At 46.9% G+C, this 24,057-nt stretch overlaps 14 non-coding genes across 14 annotated transcripts; all 14 read left to right on the top strand.

Moving 5' to 3' along the window:
- The first annotated feature begins 1,861 nt into the window (after positions 1-1,861).
- On the top strand, positions 1,862-1,973 carry TRNAL-CAA (transfer RNA leucine (anticodon CAA)). The gene is made up of 2 exons: positions 1,862-1,899; positions 1,928-1,973. It is a non-coding gene; the product is annotated as a tRNA-Leu (tRNA).
- A 936-nt stretch (positions 1,974-2,909) lies between these two features.
- TRNAP-CGG (transfer RNA proline (anticodon CGG)) lies at positions 2,910-2,981 on the top strand. The gene has a single exon. It is a non-coding gene; the product is annotated as a tRNA-Pro (tRNA).
- A 385-nt stretch (positions 2,982-3,366) lies between these two features.
- Positions 3,367-3,439, top strand: TRNAV-UAC (transfer RNA valine (anticodon UAC)). Its single transcript has one exon. It is a non-coding gene; the product is annotated as a tRNA-Val (tRNA).
- An 899-nt stretch (positions 3,440-4,338) lies between these two features.
- On the top strand, positions 4,339-4,411 carry TRNAV-AAC (transfer RNA valine (anticodon AAC)). The gene has a single exon. It is a non-coding gene; the product is annotated as a tRNA-Val (tRNA).
- Positions 4,412-4,699: 288 nt separating this feature from the next.
- TRNAL-CAA (transfer RNA leucine (anticodon CAA)) lies at positions 4,700-4,811 on the top strand. Its single transcript has 2 exons — positions 4,700-4,737; positions 4,766-4,811. It is a non-coding gene; the product is annotated as a tRNA-Leu (tRNA).
- A 2,365-nt stretch (positions 4,812-7,176) lies between these two features.
- TRNAV-AAC (transfer RNA valine (anticodon AAC)) lies at positions 7,177-7,249 on the top strand. Its single transcript has one exon. It is a non-coding gene; the product is annotated as a tRNA-Val (tRNA).
- Positions 7,250-7,537: 288 nt separating this feature from the next.
- TRNAL-CAA (transfer RNA leucine (anticodon CAA)) lies at positions 7,538-7,649 on the top strand. The gene is made up of 2 exons: positions 7,538-7,575; positions 7,604-7,649. It is a non-coding gene; the product is annotated as a tRNA-Leu (tRNA).
- A 2,364-nt stretch (positions 7,650-10,013) lies between these two features.
- Positions 10,014-10,086, top strand: TRNAV-AAC (transfer RNA valine (anticodon AAC)). Its single transcript has one exon. It is a non-coding gene; the product is annotated as a tRNA-Val (tRNA).
- A 2,764-nt stretch (positions 10,087-12,850) lies between these two features.
- Positions 12,851-12,923, top strand: TRNAV-AAC (transfer RNA valine (anticodon AAC)). Its single transcript has one exon. It is a non-coding gene; the product is annotated as a tRNA-Val (tRNA).
- Positions 12,924-15,687: 2,764 nt separating this feature from the next.
- Positions 15,688-15,760, top strand: TRNAV-AAC (transfer RNA valine (anticodon AAC)). Its single transcript has one exon. It is a non-coding gene; the product is annotated as a tRNA-Val (tRNA).
- A 2,764-nt stretch (positions 15,761-18,524) lies between these two features.
- Positions 18,525-18,597, top strand: TRNAV-AAC (transfer RNA valine (anticodon AAC)). Its single transcript has one exon. It is a non-coding gene; the product is annotated as a tRNA-Val (tRNA).
- A 288-nt stretch (positions 18,598-18,885) lies between these two features.
- TRNAL-CAA (transfer RNA leucine (anticodon CAA)) lies at positions 18,886-18,997 on the top strand. The gene is made up of 2 exons: positions 18,886-18,923; positions 18,952-18,997. It is a non-coding gene; the product is annotated as a tRNA-Leu (tRNA).
- Positions 18,998-21,361: 2,364 nt separating this feature from the next.
- Positions 21,362-21,434, top strand: TRNAV-AAC (transfer RNA valine (anticodon AAC)). Its single transcript has one exon. It is a non-coding gene; the product is annotated as a tRNA-Val (tRNA).
- A 288-nt stretch (positions 21,435-21,722) lies between these two features.
- TRNAL-CAA (transfer RNA leucine (anticodon CAA)) lies at positions 21,723-21,834 on the top strand. Its single transcript has 2 exons — positions 21,723-21,760; positions 21,789-21,834. It is a non-coding gene; the product is annotated as a tRNA-Leu (tRNA).
- The last annotated feature ends 2,223 nt before the right edge of the window (positions 21,835-24,057 follow it).

The raw sequence follows: 24,057 nt of genomic DNA, 5'->3' as shown, positions 1-24,057 counted from the left end.
GCAGCCAAATAGCCCTGCTTTGTTTCTGAAAGACGCATCAGAAATTGCTTAAAATGCCAACTGGGGAATCAGGCTCGTTGGTCTAGGGGTATGATTCTCGCTTCGGGTGCGAGAGGTCCCGGATTCAAATCCCGGACGAGCCCATGCTGTGGAATTATTTTTAGGCTTCTTATTATATAGGGCCATTTCTTCTTTTCAATGCTATAAGACGCCGTGTATGGTGAGAAAGTTCCTTTCCCTCTACGCTATTTCCCACTTTTGGCGTATAGAATTTCAGTGCCGGACTTCTTTGCAACTGCTTTTCTGGGGTGGACCATCAGTGTAGGAAAATTAAATGCAAAGTGTTTTTCTAGTGTGGTTTCAGGTATGGTTTTAAAATCGCCTTTTGGAATAAAAGAAGTCCTCGTTCCTTTCTTCCAAAGAAAGAGATCGGGTAAGGAGGGTCCAACTTTGAGCTTCATGGACATTGGCCCTTGGTCTGTGCATTCCAGCCCACTACATGCCAAGAAGATTCCTGCAAGCGTGTCTGTTTCTGTAGTGTAGTGGTTATCACGTTCGCTTTACACGCGAAAGGTCCCTGGTTCGAGACCGGGCAGAAAGAGCAGTTTTCTGTTTTTCACACAGTTTGCATTTACTCTCTCAATTTATAGGAAAGCTGAGATAATGGAAGCTGTCTATCCCTCACCAGCGTGACGTACTGTGCTCCAGGGGTATCAGTGACAGCTCAAAAAGAGAAGTGACGATAGTTTGCGCTATTCGTTTGCACGTCCTTGTGTACTGAAGGTTGGGCCTACTTCATGAAAGCAAGGCATGAGAGCAGAAATGGTTTTATTGACCTCACCGAGAGCATACACCTAGAACAAACAAAAATTCTGAAGGATAGAGGCATTTTCATTTCTTGTTCGATGACGGCCATGGAAAAGACAGCAACCATATTGCAGAAGAGAGCAGCATGTGCAGTTGCTTGCTTTGGGTGAAGCATTCACTAACTCGCTGCCAATAACCTCCGGAGCCGGTGCGAAAGGCGACTCTTGTGTGCCTCGGCTCGTTGGTCTAGGGGTATGATTCTCGATTAGGGTGCGAGAGGTCCCGGGTTCAAATCCCGGACGAGCCCTTTTTCAGAGGTAAACATACGAATCCTACTCAAAACTCACAATGCCTGACTATTTCTCATTACACTCGCCGCATTGTTGCACAAAATATTTTGAACCTCATAAGAAACATGGATCACCGTGCTTTTTCTGCCTTCATGCTTAGTCTGTGTGTGTCCCAGGTGATGCTTTCCCAAGCTGTACTTGCTGGCATTTAGGCATCAAATATTTGTCTGTCGATGCCTGCATAAGTCAATTTTTAATACGTCTAATTGCAAGTATGTTGGCTGATATCTCTGCAGTTTTCACACTTGTTCCTCGCTTTCTGAGTGGCTGCTGATACAGCAGAATAGAAGTAGAGAGAACCCTTGAGAGGAACCTTGCTCTAACAGTAAAACACAGCAAGTGAGTTTCTGTAGTGTAGTGGTCATCACGTTCGCCTAACACGCGAAAGGTCCCCGGTTCGAGACTGGGCAGAAACACTGTGCATGAGCTGCTTTTATGTGCACCCTCTAAAACCTTATTATCTCAATGCAAGCTTAAGAAGAGGCGGTCCTTGAACCCAGCGAGCCATGGGAAACTTCCTTTACTTTTGCAAGACGAAACAAAGTAATCCGCATCCATCAGTGGTCGCTCTTGTGCCTAGCTTTTTTTTTGTCATGCCATGTTGTATTGTGGGGTCTTTACACTTGTGACATTGCTGTGAACGTTGTAAGTGCAAACATTGGCAGGTGCAGTCAGAAGAGTCAGATCTGTGCACACCCAGGGCTGTCAGGATGGCCGAGTGGTCTAAGGCGCCAGACTCAAGAGAGCTTGATCTTCAGTGCAACTGAGACTTCTGGTCTCCTCATGGAGGCGTGGGTTCAAATCCCACTTCTGACAGGTTTCTTTTACACCCTTAAATCGTCCTGTTTTTTGCAGTGCATTCCCACACACCACAATCTTTGCACGGACCTGTAACATATGACGAGAAATCCAGCAACGATCAGGCTGGGCCCTCAATCACAATTCCATGTATTCCTGGAAGGGACACCTCAGGCACACCTTCAGTTAAATTTGCACTCCATCACACAAACTGCCGTGCTGGTTTCTCATTAAGCAGTTGATCCCATCTTTGTTGTGAGGCTCTCCTGCCACCTTTTGGGCGGAGAAGGCACTGTCCCTGCAACAACACAGGCAGACATGTTCAACAGGGCTTCCTGGTTATGTGGGAGGAGCAGATTGTCATTGGTCCCCCCTTGCGAATTTTAATTTACATAAGGAAGACAGAGAGGTATCTGGGAGTAGGCAGTACACACGGACATTGAACTCTATCTTGTGATTTGCAGCCAATTCTAGATTGAGGCAGGAGGAAAGGAGGTGACTTGCCCAAAAATGGCCATCCTGGGAATTCAGCCACCCTGGGGCTCCCAGGTTAGTGTTTCAGTCCTGCGAGCCACTCATATAAATCTCGCCTGATCGAGCCTGATCGAGCGCTGAGTGAGCGTGTTTGAATCCAAGAATCAAATGCCTCTGTCTTAGGAGCAAGAATTGGCAGGCCCTCCCTTGCATCTGGGGTGGAAGTCTATGGGGCAAGTGTCCAGGACTTGCAGAGGAGTACAAGTGCCAGAAAGTGCCTGCAGTTCTCATCAGCGCCTTTTTTCTGCTCTCTGGCAGCTAGGATATCGACTGATCCCTTCCTTGCAAGAGTGAAAAAAACAACACCTTGAGAGAAAACATGACTTTTTGTGGTTCACATAGAGAGAGAGCAGCCAAATAGCCCTGCTTTGTTTCTGAAAGACGCATCAGAAATTGCTTAAAATGCCGACTGGGGAATCAGGCTCGTTGGTCTAGGGGTATGATTCTCGCTTCGGGTGCGAGAGGTCCCGGGTTCAAATCCCGGACGAGCCCATGCTGTGGAATTATTTTTAGGCTGCTTATTATATAGTGCCATTTCTTCTTTTCAATGCTATAAGACGGCGTGTATGGTGAGAAAGTTCCTTTCCCTCTACGCTATTTCCCACTTTTGGCGTATAGAATTTCAGTGCCGGACTTCTTTGCAACTGCTTTTCTGGGGTGGACCATCAGTGTAGGAAAATTAAATGCAAAGTGTTTTTCTAGTGTGGTTTCAGGTATGGTTTTAAAATCGCCTTTTGGAATAAAAGGGGTCCTCGTTCCTTTCTTCCAAAGAAAGAGATCGGGTAAGGAGGGTCCAACTTTGAGCTTCATGGACATTGGCCCTTGGTCTGTGCATTCCAGCCCACTACATGCCAAGAAGATTCCTGCAAGCGTGTCTGTTTCTGTAGTGTAGTGGTTATCACGTTCGCTTTACACGCGAAAGGTCCCTGGTTCGAGACCGGGCAGAAACAGCAGCTTTCTGTTTTTCACACAGTTTGCATTTACTCTCTCAATTTATAGGAAAGCTGAGATAATGGAAGCTGTCTATCCCTCACCAGCGTGACGTACTGTGCTCCAGGGGTATCAGTGACAGCTCAAAAAGAGAAGTGACGATAGTTTGCGCTATTCGTTTGCTCGTCCTTGTGTACTGAAGGTTGGGCCTACTTCATGAAAGCAAGGCATGAGAGCAGAAATGGTTTTATTGACCTCACCGAGAGCATACACCTAGAACAAACAAAATGTCTGAAGGATAGAGGCATTTTCATTTCTTGTTCGATGACGGCCATGGAAAAGACAGCAACCATATTGCAGAAGAGAGCAGCATGTGCAGTTGCTTGCTTTGGGTGAAGCATTCACTAACTCGCTGCCAATAACCCCCGGAGCCGGTGCGAAAGGCGACTCTTGTGTGCCTCGGCTCGTTGGTCTAGGGGTATGATTCTCGATTAGGGTGCGAGAGGTCCCGGGTTCAAATCCCGGACGAGCCCTTTTTCAGAGGTAAACATACGAATCCTACTCAAAACTCACAATGCCTGACTATTTCTCATTACACTCGCCGCATTGTTGCACAAAATATTTTGAACCTCATAAGAAACATGGATCACCGTGCTTTTTCTGCCTTCATGCTTAGTCTGTGTGTGTCCCAGGTGATGCTTTCCCAAGCTGTACTTGCTGGCATTTAGGCATCAGATATTTGTCTGTCGATGCCTGCATAAGTCAATTTTTAATATGTCTAATTGCAAGTATGTTGGCTGATATCTCTGCAGTTTTCACACTTGTTCCTCGCTTTCTGAGTGGCTGCTGATACAGCAGAATAGAAGTAGAGAGAACCCTTGAGAGGAACCTTGCTCTAACAGTAAAACACAGCAAGTGAGTTTCTGTAGTGTAGTGGTCATCACGTTCGCCTAACACGCGAAAGGTCCCTGGTTCGAGACCGGGCAGAAACACTGTGCATGAGCTGCTTTTATGTGCACCCTCTAAAACCTTATTATCTCAATGCAAGCTTAAGAAGAGACGGTCCTTGAACCCAGCGAGCCATGGGAAACTTCCTTTACTTTTGCAAGACGAAACAAAGTAATCCGCATCCATCAGTGGTCGCTCTTGTGCCTAGCTTTTTTTTTGTCATGCCATGTTGTATTGTGGGGTCTTTACACTTGTGACATTGCTGTGAACGTTGTAAGTGCAAACATTGGCAGGTGCAGTCAGAAGAGTCAGATCTGTGCACACCCAGGGCTGTCAGGATGGCCGAGTGGTCTAAGGCGCCAGACTCAAGAGAGCTTGATCTTCAGTGCAACTGAGACTTCTGGTCTCCTCATGGAGGCGTGGGTTCAAATCCCACTTCTGACAGGTTTCTTTTACACCCTTAAATCGTCCTGTTTTTTGCAGTGCATTCCCACACACCACAATCTTTGCACGGACCTGTAACATATGACGAGAAATCCAGCAACGATCAGGCTGGGCCCTCAATCACAATTCCATGTATTCCTGGAAGGGACACCTCAGGCACACCTTCAGTTAAATTTGCACTCCATCACACAAACTGCCGTGCTGGTTTCTCATTAAGCAGTTGATCCCATCTTTGTTGTGAGGCTCTCCTGCCACCTTTTGGGCGGAGAAGGCACTGTCCCTGCAACAACACAGGCAGACATGTTCAACAGGGCTTCCTGGTTATGTGGGAGGAGCAGATTGTCATTGGTCCCCCCTTGCGAATTTTAATTTACATAAGGAAGACAGAGAGGTATCTGGGAGTAGGCAGTACACACGGACATTGAACTCTATCTTGTGATTTGCAGCCAATTCTAGATTGAGGCAGGAGGAAAGGAGGTGACTTGCCCAAAAATGGCCATCCTGGGAATTCAGCAACCCTGGGGCTCCCAGGTTAGTGTTTCAGTCCTGCGAGCCACTCATATAAATCTCGCCTGATCGAGCCTGATCGAGCGCTGAGTGAGCGTGTTTGAATCCAAGAATCAAATGCCTCTGTCTTAGGAGCAAGAATTGGCAGGCCCTCCCTTGCATCTGGGGTGGAAGTCTATGGGGCAAGTGTCCAGGACTTGCAGAGGAGTACAAGTGCCAGAAAGCGCCACAGTTCTCATCAGCGCCTTTTTTCTGCTCTCTGGCAGCTAGGATATCGACTGATCCCTTCCTTGCAAGAGTGAAAAAAACAACACCTTGAGAGAAAACATGACTTTTTGTGGTTCACATAGAGAGAGAGCAGCCAAATAGCCCTGCTTTTTTTTCTGAAAGACGCATCAGAAATTGCTTAAAATGCCGACTGGGGAATCAGGCTCGTTGGTCTAGGGGTATGATTCTCGCTTCGGGTGCGAGAGGTCCCGGATTCAAATCCCGGACGAGCCCATGCTGTGGAATTATTTTTAGGCTGCTTATTATATAGGGCCATTTCTTCTTTTCAATGCTATAAGACGCCGTGTATGGTGAGAAAGTTCCTTTCCCTCTACGCTATTTCCCACTTTTGGCGTATAGAATTTCAGTGCCGGACTTCTTTGCAACTGCTTTTCTGGGGTGGACCATCAGTGTAGGAAAATTAAATGCAAAGTGTTTTTCTAGTGTGGTTTCAGGTATGGTTTTAAAATCGCCTTTTGGAATAAAAGGGGTCCTCGTTCCTTTCTTCCAAAGAAAGAGATCGGGTAAGGAGGGTCCAACTTTGAGCTTCATGGACATTGGCCCTTGGTCTGTGCATTCCAGCCCACTACATGCCAAGAAGATTCCTGCAAGCGTGTCTGTTTCTGTAGTGTAGTGGTTATCACGTTCGCTTTACACGCGAAAGGTCCCTGGTTCGAGACCGGGCAGAAAGAGCAGTTTTCTGTTTTTCACACAGTTTGCATTTACTCTCTCAATTTATAGGAAAGCTGAGATAATGGAAGCTGTCTATCCCTCACCAGCGTGATGTACTGTGCTCCAGGGGTATCAGTGACAGCTCAAAAAGAGAAGTGACGATAGTTTGCGCTATTCGTTTGCACGTCCTTGTGTACTGAAGGTTGGGCCTACTTCATGAAAGCAAGGCATGAGAGCAGAAATGGTTTTATTGACCTCACCGAGAGCATACACCTAGAACAAACAAAATGTCTGAAGGATAGAGGCATTTTCATTTCTTGTTCGATGACGGCCATGGAAAAGACAGCAACCATATTGCAGAAGAGAGCAGCATGTGCAGTTGCTTGCTTTGGGTGAAGCATTCACTAACTCGCTGCCAATAACCCCCGGAGCCGGTGCGAAAGGCGACTCTTGTGTGCCTCGGCTCGTTGGTCTAGGGGTATGATTCTCGATTAGGGTGCGAGAGGTCCCGGGTTCAAATCCCGGACGAGCCCTTTTTCAGAGGTAAACATACGAATCCTACTCAAAACTGACAATGCCTGACTATTTCTCATTACACTCGCCGCATTGTTGCACAAAATATTTTGAACCTCATAAGAAACATGGATCACCGTGCTTTTTCTGCCTTCATGCTTAGTCTGTGTGTGTCCCAGGTGATGCTTTCCCAAGCTGTACTTGCTGGCATTTAGGCATCAGATATTTGTCTGTCGATGCCTGCATAAGTCAATTTTTAATATGTCTAATTGCAAGTATGTTGGCTGATATCTCTGCAGTTTTCACACTTGTTCCTCGCTTTCTGAGTGGCTGCTGATACAGCAGAATAGAAGTAGAGAGAACCCTTGAGAGGAACCTTGCTCTAACAGTAAAACACAGCAAGTGAGTTTCTGTAGTGTAGTGGTCATCACGTTCGCCTAACACGCGAAAGGTCCCTGGTTCGAGACCGGGCAGAAACACTGTGCATGAGCTGCTTTTATGTGCACCCTCTAAAACCTTATTATCTCAATGCAAGCTTAAGAAGAGGCGGTCCTTGAACCCAGCGAGCCATGGGAAACTTCCTTTACTTTTGCAAGACGAAACAAAGTAATCCGCATCCATCAGTGGTCGCTCTTGTGCCTAGCTTTTTTTTTGTCATGCCATGTTGTATTGTGGGGTCTTTACACTTGTGACATTGCTGTGAACGTTGTAAGTGCAAACATTGGCAGGTGCAGTCAGAAGAGTCAGATCTGTGCACACCCAGGGCTGTCAGGATGGCCGAGTGGTCTAAGGCGCCAGACTCAAGAGAGCTTGATCTTCAGTGCAACTGAGACTTCTGGTCTCCTCATGGAGGCGTGGGTTCAAATCCCACTTCTGACAGGTTTCTTTTACACCCTTAAATCGTCCTGTTTTTTGCAGTGCATTCCCACACACCACAATCTTTGCACGGACCTGTAACATATGACGAGAAATCCAGCAACGATCAGGCTGGGCCCTCAATCACAATTCCATGTATTCCTGGAAGGGACACCTCAGGCACACCTTCAGTTAAATTTGCACTCCATCACACAAACTGCCGTGCTGGTTTCTCATTAAGCAGTTGATCCCATCTTTGTTGTGAGGCTCTCCTGCCACCTTTTGGGCGGAGAAGGCACTGTCCCTGCAACAACACAGGCAGACATGTTCAACAGGGCTTCCTGGTTATGTGGGAGGAGCAGATTGTCATTGGTCCCCCCTTGCGAATTTTAATTTACATAAGGAAGACAGAGAGGTATCTGGGAGTAGGCAGTACACACGGACATTGAACTCTATCTTGTGATTTGCAGCCAATTCTAGATTGAGGCAGGAGGAAAGGAGGTGACATGCCCAAAAATGGCCATCCTGGGAATTTAGCCACCCTGGGGCTCCCAGGTTAGTGTTTCAGTCCTGCGAGCCACTCATATAAATCTCGCCTGATCGAGCCTGATCGAGCGCTGAGTGAGCGTGTTTGAATCCAAGAATCAAATGCCTCTGTCTTAGGAGCAAGAATTGGCAGGCCCTCCCTTGCATCTGGGATGGAAGTCTATGGGGCAAGTGTCCAGGACTTGCAGAGGAGTACAAGTGCCAGAAAGTGCCACAGTTCTCATCAGCGCCTTTTTTCTGCTCTCTGGCAGCTAGGATATCGACTGATCCCTTCCTTGCAAGAGTGAAAAAAACAACACCTTGAGAGAAAACATGACTTTTTGTGGTTCACATAGAGAGAGAGCAGCCAAATAGCCCTGCTTTGTTTCTGAAAGACGCATCAGAAATTGCTTAAAATGCCGACTGGGGAATCAGGCTCGTTGGTCTAGGGGTATGATTCTCGCTTCGGGTGCGAGAGGTCCCGGATTCAAATCCCGGACGAGCCCATGCTGTGGAATTATTTTTAGGCTGCTTATTATATAGGGCCATTTCTTCTTTTCAATGCTATAAGACGCCGTGTATGGTGAGAAAGTTCCTTTCCCTCTACGCTATTTCCCACTTTTGGCGTATAGAATTTCAGTGCCGGACTTCTTTGCAACTGCTTTTCTGGGGTGGACCATCAGTGTAGGAAAATTAAATGCAAAGTGTTTTTCTAGTGTGGTTTCAGGTATGGTTTTAAAATCGCCTTTTGGAATAAAAGGGGTCCTCGTTCCTTTCTTCCAAAGAAAGAGATCGGGTAAGGAGGGTCCAACTTTGAGCTTCATGGACATTGGCCCTTGGTCTGTGCATTCCAGCCCACTACATGCCAAGAAGATTCCTGCAAGCGTGTCTGTTTCTGTAGTGTAGTGGTTATCACGTTCGCTTTACACGCGAAAGGTCCCTGGTTCGAGACCGGGCAGAAAGAGCAGTTTTCTGTTTTTCACACAGTTTGCATTTACTCTCTCAATTTATAGGAAAGCTGAGATAATGGAAGCTGTCTATCCCTCACCAGCGTGATGTACTGTGCTCCAGGGGTATCAGTGACAGCTCAAAAAGAGAAGTGACGATAGTTTGCGCTATTCGTTTGCACGTCCTTGTGTACTGAAGGTTGGGCCTACTTCATGAAAGCAAGGCATGAGAGCAGAAATGGTTTTATTGACCTCACCGAGAGCATACACCTAGAACAAACAAAATGTCTGAAGGATAGAGGCATTTTCATTTCTTGTTCGATGACGGCCATGGAAAAGACAGCAACCATATTGCAGAAGAGAGCAGCATGTGCAGTTGCTTGCTTTGGGTGAAGCATTCACTAACTCGCTGCCAATAACCCCCGGAGCCGGTGCGAAAGGCGACTCTTGTGTGCCTCGGCTCGTTGGTCTAGGGGTATGATTCTCGATTAGGGTGCGAGAGGTCCCGGGTTCAAATCCCGGACGAGCCCTTTTTCAGAGGTAAACATACGAATCCTACTCAAAACTGACAATGCCTGACTATTTCTCATTACACTCGCCGCATTGTTGCACAAAATATTTTGAACCTCATAAGAAACATGGATCACCGTGCTTTTTCTGCCTTCATGCTTAGTCTGTGTGTGTCCCAGGTGATGCTTTCCCAAGCTGTACTTGCTGGCATTTAGGCATCAGATATTTGTCTGTCGATGCCTGCATAAGTCAATTTTTAATATGTCTAATTGCAAGTATGTTGGCTGATATCTCTGCAGTTTTCACACTTGTTCCTCGCTTTCTGAGTGGCTGCTGATACAGCAGAATAGAAGTAGAGAGAACCCTTGAGAGGAACCTTGCTCTAACAGTAAAACACAGCAAGTGAGTTTCTGTAGTGTAGTGGTCATCACGTTCGCCTAACACGCGAAAGGTCCCTGGTTCGAGACCGGGCAGAAACACTGTGCATGAGCTGCTTTTATGTGCACCCTCTAAAACCTTATTATCTCAATGCAAGCTTAAGAAGAGGCGGTCCTTGAACCCAGCGAGCCATGGGAAACTTCCTTTACTTTTGCAAGACGAAACAAAGTAATCCGCATCCATCAGTGGTCGCTCTTGTGCCTAGCTTTTTTTTTGTCATGCCATGTTGTATTGTGGGGTCTTTACACTTGTGACATTGCTGTGAACGTTGTAAGTGCAAACATTGGCAGGTGCAGTCAGAAGAGTCAGATCTGTGCACACCCAGGGCTGTCAGGATTGCCGAGTGGTCTAAGGCGCCAGACTCAAGAGAGCTTGATCTTCAGTGCAACTGAGACTTCTGGTCTCCTCATGGAGGCGTGGGTTCAAATCCCACTTCTGACAGGTTTCTTTTACACCCTTAAATCGTCCTGTTTTTTGCAGTGCATTCCCACACACCACAATCTTTGCACGGACCTGTAACATATGACGAGAAATCCAGCAACGATCAGGCTGGGCCCTCAATCACAATTCCATGTATTCCTGGAAGGGACACCTCAGGCACACCTTCAGTTAAATTTGCACTCCATCACACAAACTGCCGTGCTGGTTTCTCATTAAGCAGTTGATCCCATCTTTGTTGTGAGGCTCTCCTGCCACCTTTTGGGCGGAGAAGGCACTGTCCCTGCAACAACACAGGCAGACATGTTCAACAGGGCTTCCTGGTTATGTGGGAGGAGCAGATTGTCATTGGTCCCCCCTTGCGAATTTTAATTTACATAAGGAAGACAGAGAGGTATCTGGGACTAGGCAGTACACACGGACATTGAACTCTATCTTGTGATTTGCAGCCAATTCTAGATTGAGGCAGGAGGAAAGGAGGTGACATGCCCAAAAATGGCCATCCTGGGAATTTAGCCACCCTGGGGCTCCCAGGTTAGTGTTTCAGTCCTGCGAGCCACTCATATAAATCTCGCCTGATCGAGCCTGATCGAGCGCTGAGTGAGCGTGTTTGAATCCAAGAATCAAATGCCTCTGTCTTAGGAGCAAGAATTGGCAGGCCCTCCCTTGCATCTGGGATGGAAGTCTATGGGGCAAGTGTCCAGGACTTGCAGAGGAGTACAAGTGCCAGAAAGTGCCACAGTTCTCATCAGCGCCTTTTTTCTGCTCTCTGGCAGCTAGGATATCGACTGATCCCTTCCTTGCAAGAGTGAAAAAAACAACACCTTGAGAGAAAACATGACTTTTTGTGGTTCACATAGAGAGAGAGCAGCCAAATAGCCCTGCTTTGTTTCTGAAAGACGCATCAGAAATTGCTTAAAATGCCGACTGGGGAATCAGGCTCGTTGGTCTAGGGGTATGATTCTCGCTTCGGGTGCGAGAGGTCCCGGATTCAAATCCCGGACGAGCCCATGCTGTGGAATTATTTTTAGGCTGCTTATTATATAGGGCCATTTCTTCTTTTCAATGCTATAAGACGCCGTGTATGGTGAGAAAGTTCCTTTCCCTCTACGCTATTTCCCACTTTTGGCGTATAGAATTTCAGTGCCGGACTTCTTTGCAACTGCTTTTCTGGGGTGGACCATCAGTGTAGGAAAATTAAATGCAAAGTGTTTTTCTAGTGTGGTTTCAGGTATGGTTTTAAAATCGCCTTTTGGAATAAAAGGGGTCCTCGTTCCTTTCTTCCAAAGAAAGAGATCGGGTAAGGAGGGTCCAACTTTGAGCTTCATGGACATTGGCCCTTGGTCTGTGCATTCCAGCCCACTACATGCCAAGAAGATTCCTGCAAGCGTGTCTGTTTCTGTAGTGTAGTGGTTATCACGTTCGCTTTACACGCGAAAGGTCCCTGGTTCGAGACCGGGCAGAAAGAGCAGTTTTCTGTTTTTCACACAGTTTGCATTTACTCTCTCAATTTATAGGAAAGCTGAGATAATGGAAGCTGTCTATCCCTCACCAGCGTGATGTACTGTGCTCCAGGGGTATCAGTGACAGCTCAAAAAGAGAAGTGACGATAGTTTGCGCTATTCGTTTGCACGTCCTTGTGTACTGAAGGTTGGGCCTACTTCATGAAAGCAAGGCATGAGAGCAGAAATGGTTTTATTGACCTCACCGAGAGCATACACCTAGAACAAACAAAATGTCTGAAGGATAGAGGCATTTTCATTTCTTGTTCGATGACGGCCATGGAAAAGACAGCAACCATATTGCAGAAGAGAGCAGCATGTGCAGTTGCTTGCTTTGGGTGAAGCATTCACTAACTCGCTGCCAATAACCCCCGGAGCCGGTGCGAAAGGCGACTCTTGTGTGCCTCGGCTCGTTGGTCTAGGGGTATGATTCTCGATTAGGGTGCGAGAGGTCCCGGGTTCAAATCCCGGACGAGCCCTTTTTCAGAGGTAAACATACGAATCCTACTCAAAACTGACAATGCCTGACTATTTCTCATTACACTCGCCGCATTGTTGCACAAAATATTTTGAACCTCATAAGAAACATGGATCACCGTGCTTTTTCTGCCTTCATGCTTAGTCTGTGTGTGTCCCAGGTGATGCTTTCCCAAGCTGTACTTGCTGGCATTTAGGCATCAGATATTTGTCTGTCGATGCCTGCATAAGTCAATTTTTAATATGTCTAATTGCAAGTATGTTGGCTGATATCTCTGCAGTTTTCACACTTGTTCCTCGCTTTCTGAGTGGCTGCTGATACAGCAGAATAGAAGTAGAGAGAACCCTTGAGAGGAACCTTGCTCTAACAGTAAAACACAGCAAGTGAGTTTCTGTAGTGTAGTGGTCATCACGTTTGCCTAACACGCGAAAGGTCCCTGGTTCGAGACCGGGCAGAAACACTGTGCATGAGCTGCTTTTATGTGCACCCTCTAAAACCTTATTATCTCAATGCAAGCTTAAGAAGAGGCGGTCCTTGAACCCAGCGAGCCATGGGAAACTTCCTTTACTTTTGCAAGACGAAACAAAGTAATCCGCATCCATCAGTGGTCGCTCTTGTGCCTAGCTTTTTTTTTGTCATGCCATGTTGTATTGTGGGGTCTTTACACTTGTGACATTGCTGTGAACGTTGTAAGTGCAAACATTGGCAGGTGCAGTCAGAAGAGTCAGATCTGTGCACACCCAGGGCTGTCAGGATTGCCGAGTGGTCTAAGGCGCCAGACTCAAGAGAGCTTGATCTTCAGGGCAACTGAGACTTCTGGTCTCCTCATGGAGGCGTGGGTTCAAATCCCACTTCTGACAGGTTTCTTTTACACCCTTAAATCGTCCTGTTTTTTGCAGTGCATTCCCACACACCACAATCTTTGCACGGACCTGTAACATATGACGAGAAATCCAGCAACGATCAGGCTGGGCCCTCAATCACAATTCCATGTATTCCTGGAAGGGACACCTCAGGCACACCTTCAGTTAAATTTGCACTCCATCACACAAACTGCCGTGCTGGTTTCTCATTAAGCAGTTGATCCCATCTTTGTTGTGAGGCTCTCCTGCCACCTTTTGGGCGGAGAAGGCACTGTCCCTGCAACAACACAGGCAGACATGTTCAACAGGGCTTCCTGGTTATGTGGGAGGAGCAGATTGTCATTGGTCCCCCCTTGCGAATTTTAATTTACATAAGGAAGACAGAGAGGTATCTGGGACTAGGCAGTACACACGGACATTGAACTCTATCTTGTGATTTGCAGCCAATTCTAGATTGAGGCAGGAGGAAAGGAGGTGACATGCCCAAAAATGGCCATCCTGGGAATTTAGCCACCCTGGGGCTCCCAGGTTAGTGTTTCAGTCCTGCGAGCCACTCATATAAATCTCGCCTGATCGAGCCTGATCGAGCGCTGAGTGAGCGTGTTTGAATCCAAGAATCAAATGCCTCTGTCTTAGGAGCAAGAATTGGCAGGCCCTCCCTTGCATCTGGGGTGGAAGTCTATGGGGCAAGTGTCCAGGACTTGCAGAGGAGTACAAGTGCCAGAAAGTGCCACAGTTCTCATCAGCGCCTTTTTTCTGCTCTCTGGCAGCTAGGATATCGACTGATCCCTTCCTTGCAAGAGTGAAAAAAACAACACCTTGAGAGAAAACATGACTTTTTGTGGTTCACATAGAGAGAGAGCAGCCAAATAGCCCTGCTTTGTTTCTGAAAGACGCATCGGAAATTGCTTAAAATGCCAACTGGGGAATCAGGCTCGTTGGTCTAGGGGTATGATTCTCGCTTCGGGTGCGAGAGGTCCCGGATTCAAATCCCGGACGAGCCCATGCTGTGGAATTATTTTTAGGCTTCTTATTATATAGGGCCATTTCTTCTTTTCAATGCTATAAGACGCCGTGTATGGTGAGAAAGTTCCTTTCCCTCTACGCTATTTCCCACTTTTGGCGTATAGAATTTCAGTGCCGGACTTCTTTGCAACTGCTTTTCTGGGGTGGACCATCAGTGTAGGAAAATTAAATGCAAAGTGTTTTTCTAGTGTGGTTTCAGGTATGGTTTTAAAATCGCCTTTTGGAATAAAAGGGGTCCTCGTTCCTTTCTTCCAAAGAAAGAGATCGGGTAAGGAGGGTCCAACTTTGAGCTTCATGGACATTGGCCCTTGGTCTGTGCATTCCAGCCCACTACATGCCAAGAAGATTCCTGCAAGCGTGTCTGTTTCTGTAGTGTAGTGGTTATCACGTTCGCTTTACACGCGAAAGGTCCCTGGTTCGAGACCGGGCAGAAAGAGCAGTTTTCTGTTTTTCACACAGTTTGCATTTACTCTCTCAATTTATAGGAAAGCTGAGATAATGGAAGCTGTCTATCCCTCACCAGCGTGATGTACTGTGCTCCAGGGGTATCAGTGACAGCTCAAAAAGAGAAGTGACGATAGTTTGCGCTATTCGTTTGCACGTCCTTGTGTACTGAAGGTTGGGCCTACTTCATGAAAGCAAGGCATGAGAGCAGAAATGGTTTTATTGACCTCACCGAGAGCATACACCTAGAACAAACAAAATGTCTGAAGGATAGAGGCATTTTCATTTCTTGTTCGATGACGGCCATGGAAAAGACAGCAACCATATTGCAGAAGAGAGCAGCATGTGCAGTTGCTTGCTTTGGGTGAAGCATTCACTAACTCGCTGCCAATAACCCCCGGAGCCGGTGCGAAAGGCGACTCTTGTGTGCCTCGGCTCGTTGGTCTAGGGGTATGATTCTCGATTAGGGTGCGAGAGGTCCCGGGTTCAAATCCCGGACGAGCCCTTTTTCAGAGGTAAACATACGAATCCTACTCAAAACTGACAATGCCTGACTATTTCTCATTACACTCGCCGCATTGTTGCACAAAATATTTTGAACCTCATAAGAAACATGGATCACCGTGCTTTTTCTGCCTTCATGCTTAGTCTGTGTGTGTCCCAGGTGATGCTTTCCCAAGCTGTACTTGCTGGCATTTAGGCATCAGATATTTGTCTGTCGATGCCTGCATAAGTCAATTTTTAATATGTCTAATTGCAAGTATGTTGGCTGATATCTCTGCAGTTTTCACACTTGTTCCTCGCTTTCTGAGTGGCTGCTGATACAGCAGAATAGAAGTAGAGAGAACCCTTGAGAGGAACCTTGCTCTAACAGTAAAACACAGCAAGTGAGTTTCTGTAGTGTAGTGGTCATCACGTTCGCCTAACACGCGAAAGGTCCCTGGTTCGAGACCGGGCAGAAACACTGTGCATGAGCTGCTTTTATGTGCACCCTCTAAAACCTTATTATCTCAATGCAAGCTTAAGAAGAGGCGGTCCTTGAACCCAGCGAGCCATGGGAAACTTCCTTTACTTTTGCAAGACGAAACAAAGTAATCCGCATCCATCAGTGGTCGCTCTTGTGCCTAGCTTTTTTTTTGTCATGCCATGTTGTATTGTGGGGTCTTTACACTTGTGACATTGCTGTGAACGTTGTAAGTGCAAACATTGGCAGGTGCAGTCAGAAGAGTCAGATCTGTGCACACCCAGGGCTGTCAGGATTGCCGAGTGGTCTAAGGCGCCAGACTCAAGAGAGCTTGATCTTCAGTGCAACTGAGACTTCTGGTCTCCTCATGGAGGCGTGGGTTCAAATCCCACTTCTGACAGGTTTCTTTTACACCCTTAAATCGTCCTGTTTTTTGCAGTGCATTCCCACACACCACAATCTTTGCACGGACCTGTAACATATGACGAGAAATCCAGCAACGATCAGGCTGGGCCCTCAATCACAATTCCATGTATTCCTGGAAGGGACACCTCAGGCACACCTTCAGTTAAATTTGCACTCCATCACACAAACTGCCGTGCTGGTTTCTCATTAAGCAGTTGATCCCATCTTTGTTGTGAGGCTCTCCTGCCACCTTTTGGGCGGAGAAGGCACTGTCCCTGCAACAACACAGGCAGACATGTTCAACAGGGCTTCCTGGTTATGTGGGAGGAGCAGATTGTCATTGGTCCCCCCTTGCGAATTTTAATTTACATAAGGAAGACAGAGAGGTATCTGGGACTAGGCAGTACACACGGACATTGAACTCTATCTTGTGATTTGCAGCCAATTCTAGATTGAGGCAGGAGGAAAGGAGGTGACATGCCCAAAAATGGCCATCCTGGGAATTTAGCCACCCTGGGGCTCCCAGGTTAGTGTTTCAGTCCTGCGAGCCACTCATATAAATCTCGCCTGATCGAGCCTGATCGAGCGCTGAGTGAGCGTGTTTGAATCCAAGAATCAAATGCCTCTGTCTTAGGAGCAAGAATTGGCAGGCCCTCCCTTGCATCTGGGGTGGAAGTCTATGGGGCAAGTGTCCAGGACTTGCAGAGGAGTACAAGTGCCAGAAAGTGCCACAGTTCTCATCAGCGCCTTTTTTCTGCTCTCTGGCAGCTAGGATATCGACTGATCCCTTCCTTGCAAGAGTGAAAAAAACAACACCTTGAGAGAAAACATGACTTTTTGTGGTTCACATAGAGAGAGAGCAGCCAAATAGCCCTGCTTTGTTTCTGAAAGACGCATCGGAAATTGCTTAAAATGCCAACTGGGGAATCAGGCTCGTTGGTCTAGGGGTATGATTCTCGCTTCGGGTGCGAGAGGTCCCGGATTCAAATCCCGGACGAGCCCATGCTGTGGAATTATTTTTAGGCTTCTTATTATATAGGGCCATTTCTTCTTTTCAATGCTATAAGACGCCGTGTATGGTGAGAAAGTTCCTTTCCCTCTACGCTATTTCCCACTTTTGGCGTATAGAATTTCAGTGCCGGACTTCTTTGCAACTGCTTTTCTGGGGTGGACCATCAGTGTAGGAAAATTAAATGCAAAGTGTTTTTCTAGTGTGGTTTCAGGTATGGTTTTAAAATCGCCTTTTGGAATAAAAGGGGTCCTCGTTCCTTTCTTCCAAAGAAAGAGATCGGGTAAGGAGGGTCCAACTTTGAGCTTCATGGACATTGGCCCTTGGTCTGTGCATTCCAGCCCACTACATGCCAAGAAGATTCCTGCAAGCGTGTCTGTTTCTGTAGTGTAGTGGTTATCACGTTCGCTTTACACGCGAAAGGTCCCTGGTTCGAGACCGGGCAGAAAGAGCAGTTTTCTGTTTTTCACACAGTTTGCATTTACTCTCTCAATTTATAGGAAAGCTGAGATAATGGAAGCTGTCTATCCCTCACCAGCGTGACGTACTGTGCTCCAGGGGTATCAGTGACAGCTCAAAAAGAGAAGTGACGATAGTTTGCGCTATTCGTTTGCACGTCCTTGTGTACTGAAGGTTGGGCCTACTTCATGAAAGCAAGGCATGAGAGCAGAAATGGTTTTATTGACCTCACCGAGAGCATACACCTAGAACAAACAAAATGTCTGAAGGATAGAGGCATTTTCATTTCTTGTTCGATGACGGCCATGGAAAAGACAGCAACCATATTGCAGAAGAGAGCAGCATGTGCAGTTGCTTGCTTTGGGTGAAGCATTCACTAACTCGCTGCCAATAACCCCCGGAGCCGGTGCGAAAGGCGACTCTTGTGTGCCTCGGCTCGTTGGTCTAGGGGTATGATTCTCGATTAGGGTGCGAGAGGTCCCGGGTTCAAATCCCGGACGAGCCCTTTTTCAGAGGTAAACATACGAATCCTACTCAAAACTGACAATGCCTGACTATTTCTCATTACACTCGCCGCATTCTTGCACAAAATATTTTGAACCTCATAAGAAACATGGATCACCGTGCTTTTTCTGCCTTCATGCTTAGTCTGTGTGTGTCCCAGGTGATGCTTTCCCAAGCTGTACTTGCTGGCATTTAGGCATCAGATATTTGTCTGTCGATGCCTGCATAAGTCAATTTTTAATACGTCTAATTGCAAGTATGTTGGCTGATATCTCTGCAGTTTTCACACTTGTTCCTCGCTTTCTGAGTGGCTGCTGATACAGCAGAATAGAAGTAGAGAGAACCCTTGAGAGGAACCTTGCTCTAACAGTAAAACACAGCAAGTGAGTTTCTGTAGTGGAGTGGTCATCACGTTCGCCTAACACGCGAAAGGTCCCCGGTTCGAGACCGGGCAGAAACACTGTGCATGAGCTGCTTTTATGTGCACCCTCTAAAACCTTATTATCTCAATGCAAGCTTAAGAAGAGGCGGTCCTTGAACCCAGCGAGCCATGGGAAACTTCCTTTACTTTTGCAAGACGAAACAAAGTAATCCGCATCCATCAGTGGTCGCTCTTGTGCCTAGCTTTTTTTTTGTCATGCCATGTTGTATTGTGGGGTCTTTACACTTGTGACATTGCTGTGAACGTTGTAAGTGCAAACATTGGCAGGTGCAGTCAGAAGAGTCAGATCTGTGCATACCCAGGGCTGTCAGGATGGCCGAGTGGTCTAAGGCGCCAGACTCAAGAGAGCTTGATCTTCAGTGCAACTGAGACTTCTGGTCTCCTCATGGAGGCGTGGGTTCAAATCCCACTTCTGACAGGTTTCTTTTACACCCTTAAATCGTCCTGTTTTTTGCAGTGCATTCCCACACACCACAATCTTTGCACGGACCTGTAACATATGACGAGAAATCCAGCAACGATCAGGCTGGGCCCTCAATCACAATTCCATGTATTCCTGGAAGGGACACCTCAGGCACACCTTCAGTTAAATTTGCACTCCATCACACAAACTGCCGTGCTGGTTTCTCATTAAGCAGTTGATCCCATCTTTGTTGTGAGGCTCTCCTGCCACCTTTTGGGCGGAGAAGGCACTGTCCCTGCAACAACACAGGCAGACATGTTCAACAGGGCTTCCTGGTTATGTGGGAGGAGCAGATTGTCATTGGTCCCCCCTTGCGAATTTTAATTTACATAAGGAAGACAGAGAGGTATCTGGGAGTAGGCAGTACACACGGACATTGAACTCTATCTTGTGATTTGCAGCCAATTCTAGATTGAGGCAGGAGGAAAGGAGGTGACATGCCCAAAAATGGCCATCCTGGGAATTTAGCCACCCTGGGGCTCCCAGGTTAGTGTTTCAGTCCTGCGAGCCACTCATATAAATCTCGCCTGATCGAGCCTGATCGAGCGCTGAGTGAGCGTGTTTGAATCCAAGAATCAAATGCCTCTGTCTTAGGAGCAAGAATTGGCAGGCCCTCCCTTGCATCTGGGGTGGAAGTCTATGGGGCAAGTGTCCAGGACTTGCAGAGGAGTACAAGTGCCAGAAAGTGCCACAGTTCTCATCAGCGCCTTTTTTCTGCTCTCTGGCAGCTAGGATATCGACTGATCCCTTCCTTGCAAGAGTGAAAAAAACAACACCTTGAGAGAAAACATGACTTTTTGTGGTTCACATAGAGAGAGAGCAGCCAAATATCCCTGCTTTGTTTCTGAAAGACGCATCGGAAATTGCTTAAAATGCCAACTGGGGAATCAGGCTCGTTGGTCTAGGGGTATGATTCTCGCTTCGGGTGCGAGAGGTCCCGGATTCAAATCCCGGACGAGCCCATGCTGTGGAATTATTTTTAGGCTTCTTATTATATAGGGCCATTTCTTCTTTTCAATGCTATAAGACGCCGTGTATGGTGAGAAAGTTCCTTTCCCTCTACGCTATTTCCCACTTTTGGCGTATAGAATTTCAGTGCCGGACTTCTTTGCAACTGCTTTTCTGGGGTGGACCATCAGTGTAGGAAAATTAAATGCAAAGTGTTTTTCTAGTGTGGTTTCAGGTATGGTTTTAAAATCGCCTTTTGGAATAAAAGGGGTCCTCGTTCCTTTCTTCCAAAGAAAGAGATCGGGTAAGGAGGGTCCAACTTTGAGCTTCATGGACATTGGCCCTTGGTCTGTGCATTCCAGCCCACTACATGCCAAGAAGATTCCTGCAAGCGTGTCTGTTTCTGTAGTGTAGTGGTTATCACGTTCGCTTTACACGCGAAAGGTCCCTGGTTCGAGACCGGGCAGAAAGAGCAGTTTTCTGTTTTTCACACAGTTTGCATTTACTCTCTCAATTTATAGGAAAGCTGAGATAATGGAAGCTGTCTATCCCTCACCAGCGTGATGTACTGTGCTCCAGGGGTATCAGTGACAGCTCAAAAAGAGAAGTGACGATAGTTTGCGCTATTCGTTTGCACGTCCTTGTGTACTGAAGGTTGGGCCTACTTCATGAAAGCAAGGCATGAGAGCAGAAATGGTTTTATTGACCTCACCGAGAGCATACACCTAGAACAAACAAAATGTCTGAAGGATAGAGGCATTTTCATTTCTTGTTCGATGACGGCCATGGAAAAGATAGCAACCATATTGCAGAAGAGAGCAGCATGTGCAGTTGCTTGCTTTGGGTGAAGCATTCACTAACTCGCTGCCAATAACCCCCGGAGCCGGTGCGAAAGGCGACTCTTGTGTGCCTCGGCTCGTTGGTCTAGGGGTATGATTCTCGATTAGGGTGCGAGAGGTCCCGGGTTCAAATCCCGGACGAGCCCTTTTTCAGAGGTAAACATACGAATCCTACTCAAAACTGACAATGCCTGACTATTTCTCATTACACTCGCCGCATTGTTGCACAAAATATTTTGAACCTCATAAGAAACATGGATCACCGTGCTTTTTCTGCCTTCATGCTTAGTCTGTGTGTGTCCCAGGTGATGCTTTCCCAAGCTGTACTTGCTGGCATTTAGGCATCAGATATTTGTCTGTCGATGCCTGCATAAGTCAATTTTTAATACGTCTAATTGCAAGTATGTTGGCTGATATCTCTGCAGTTTTCACACTTGTTCCTCGCTTTCTGAGTGGCTGCTGATACAGCAGAATAGAAGTAGAGAGAACCCTTGAGAGGAACCTTGCTCTAACAGTAAAACACAGCAAGTGAGTTTCTGTAGTGGAGTGGTCATCACGTTCGCCTAACACGCGAAAGGTCCCCGGTTCGAGACCGGGCAGAAACACTGTGCAGGAGCTGCTTTTATGTGCACCCTCTAAAACCTTATTATCTCAATGCAAGCTTAAGAAGAGGCGGTCCTTGAACCCAGCGAGCCATGGGAAACTTCCTTTACTTTTGCAAGACGAAACAAAGTAATCTGCATCCATCAGTGGTCGCTCTTGTGCCTAGCTTTTTTTTTGTCATGCCATGTTGTATTGTGGGGTCTTTACACTTGTGACATTGCTGTGAACGTTGTAAGTGCAAACATTGGCAGGTGCAGTCAGAAGAGTCAGATCTGTGCATACCCAGGGCTGTCAGGATGGCCGAGTGGTCTAAGGCGCCAGACTCAAGAGAGCTTGATCTTCAGTGCAACTGAGACTTCTGGTCTCCTCATGGAGGCGTGGGTTCAAATCCCACTTCTGACAGGTTTCTTTTACACCCTTAAATCGTCCTGTTTTTTGCAGTGCATTCCCACACACCACAATCTTTGCACGGACCTGTAACATATGACGAGAAATCCAGCAACGATCAGGCTGGGCCCTCAATCACAATTCCATGTATTCCTGGAAGGGACACCTCAGGCACACCTTCAGTTAAATTTGCACTCCATCACACAAACTGCCGTGCTGGTTTCTCATTAAGCAGTTGATCCCATCTTTGTTGTGAGGCTCTCCTGCCACCTTTTGGGCGGAGAAGGCACTGTCCCTGCAACAACACAGGCAGACATGTTCAACAGGGCTTCCTGGTTATGTGGGAGGAGCAGATTGTCATTGGTCCCCCCTTGCGAATTTTAATTTACATAAGGAAGACAGAGAGGTATCTGGGAGTAGGCAGTACACACGGACATTGAACTCTATCTTGTGATTTGCAGCCAATTCTAGATTGAGGCAGGAGGAAAGGAGGTGACTTGCCCAAAAATGGCCATCCTGGGAATTCAGCAACCCTGGGGCTCCCAGGTTAGTGTTTCAGTCCTGCGAGCCACTCATATAAATCTCGCCTGATCGAGCCTGATCGAGCGCTGAGTGAGCGTGTTTGAATCCAAGAATCAAATGCCTCTGTCTTAGGAGCAAGAATTGGCAGGCCCTCCCTTGCATCTGGGGTGGAAGTCTATGGGGCAAGTGTCCAGGACTTGCAGAGGAGTACAAGTGCCAGAAAGTGCCACAGTTCTCATCAGCGCCTTTTTTCTGCTCTCTGGCAGCTAGGATATCGACTGATCCCTTCCTTGCAAGAGTGAAAAAAACAACACCTTGAGAGAAAACATGACTTTTTGTGGTTCACATAGAGAGAGAGCAGCCAAATAGCCCTGCTTTGTTTCTGAAAGACGCATCAGAAATTGCTTAAAATGCCAACTGGGGAATCAGGCTCGTTGGTCTAGGGGTATGATTCTCGCTTCGGGTGCGAGAGGTCCCGGATTCAAATCCCGGACGAGCCCATGCTGTGGAATTATTTTTAGGCTGCTTATTATATAGGGCCATTTCTTCTTTTCAATGCTATAAGACGCCGTGTATGGTGAGAAAGTTCCTTTCCCTCTACGCTATTTCCCACTTTTGGCATATAGAATTTCAGTGCCGGACTTCTTTGCAACTGCTTTTCTGGGGTGGACCATCAGTGTAGGAAAATTAAATGCAAAGTGTTTTTCTAGTGTGGTTTCAGGTATGGTTTTAAAATCGCCTTTTGGAATAAAAGGGGTCCTCGTTCCTTTCTTCCAAAGAAAGAGATCGGGTAAGGAGGGTCCAACTTTGAGCTTCATGGACATTGGCCCTTGGTCTGTGCATTCCAGCCCACTACATGCCAAGAAGATTCCTGCAAGCGTGTCTGTTTCTGTAGTGTAGTGGTTATCACGTTCGCTTTACACGCGAAAGGTCCCTGGTTCGAGACCGGGCAGAAAGAGCAGTTTTCTGTTTTTCACACAGTTTGCATTTACTCTCTCAATTTATAGGAAAGCTGAGATAATGGAAGCTGTCTATCCCTCACCAGCGTGATGTACTGTGCTCCAGGGGTATCAGTGACAGCTCAAAAAGAGAAGTGACGATAGTTTGCGCTATTCGTTTGCACGTCCTTGTGTACTGAAGGTTGGGCCTACTTCATGAAAGCAAGGCATGAGAGCAGAAATGGTTTTATTGACCTCACCGAGAGCATACACCTAGAACAAACAAAATGTCTGAAGGATAGAGGCATTTTCATTTCTTGTTCGATGACGGCCATGGAAAAGACAGCAACCATATTGCAGAAGAGAGCAGCATGTGCAGTTGCTTGCTTTGGGTGAAGCATTCACTAACTCGCTGCCAATAACCCCCGGAGCCGGTGCGAAAGGCGACTCTTGTGTGCCTCGGCTCGTTGGTCTAGGGGTATGATTCTCGATTAGGGTGCGAGAGGTCCCGGGTTCAAATCCCGGACGAGCCCTTTTTCAGAGGTAAACATACGAATCCTACTCAAAACTGACAATGCCTGACTATTTCTCATTACACTCGCCGCATTGTTGCACAAAATATTTTGAACCTCATAAGAAACATGGATCACCGTGCTTTTTCTGCCTTCATGCTTAGTCTGTGTGTGTCCCAGGTGATGCTTTCCCAAGCTGTACTTGCTGGCATTTAGGCATCAGATATTTGTCTGTCGATGCCTGCATAAGTCAATTTTTAATATGT

Source organism: Triturus cristatus, chromosome 10 (assembly GCF_964204655.1).
Source record: "Triturus cristatus chromosome 10, aTriCri1.1, whole genome shotgun sequence".
Classification (NCBI taxonomy): Eukaryota; Metazoa; Chordata; class Amphibia; order Caudata; family Salamandridae; genus Triturus; species Triturus cristatus.
Note: the sequence above shows the minus strand (reverse complement) of the source record. Positions and strands in the feature narration are given on the sequence as shown.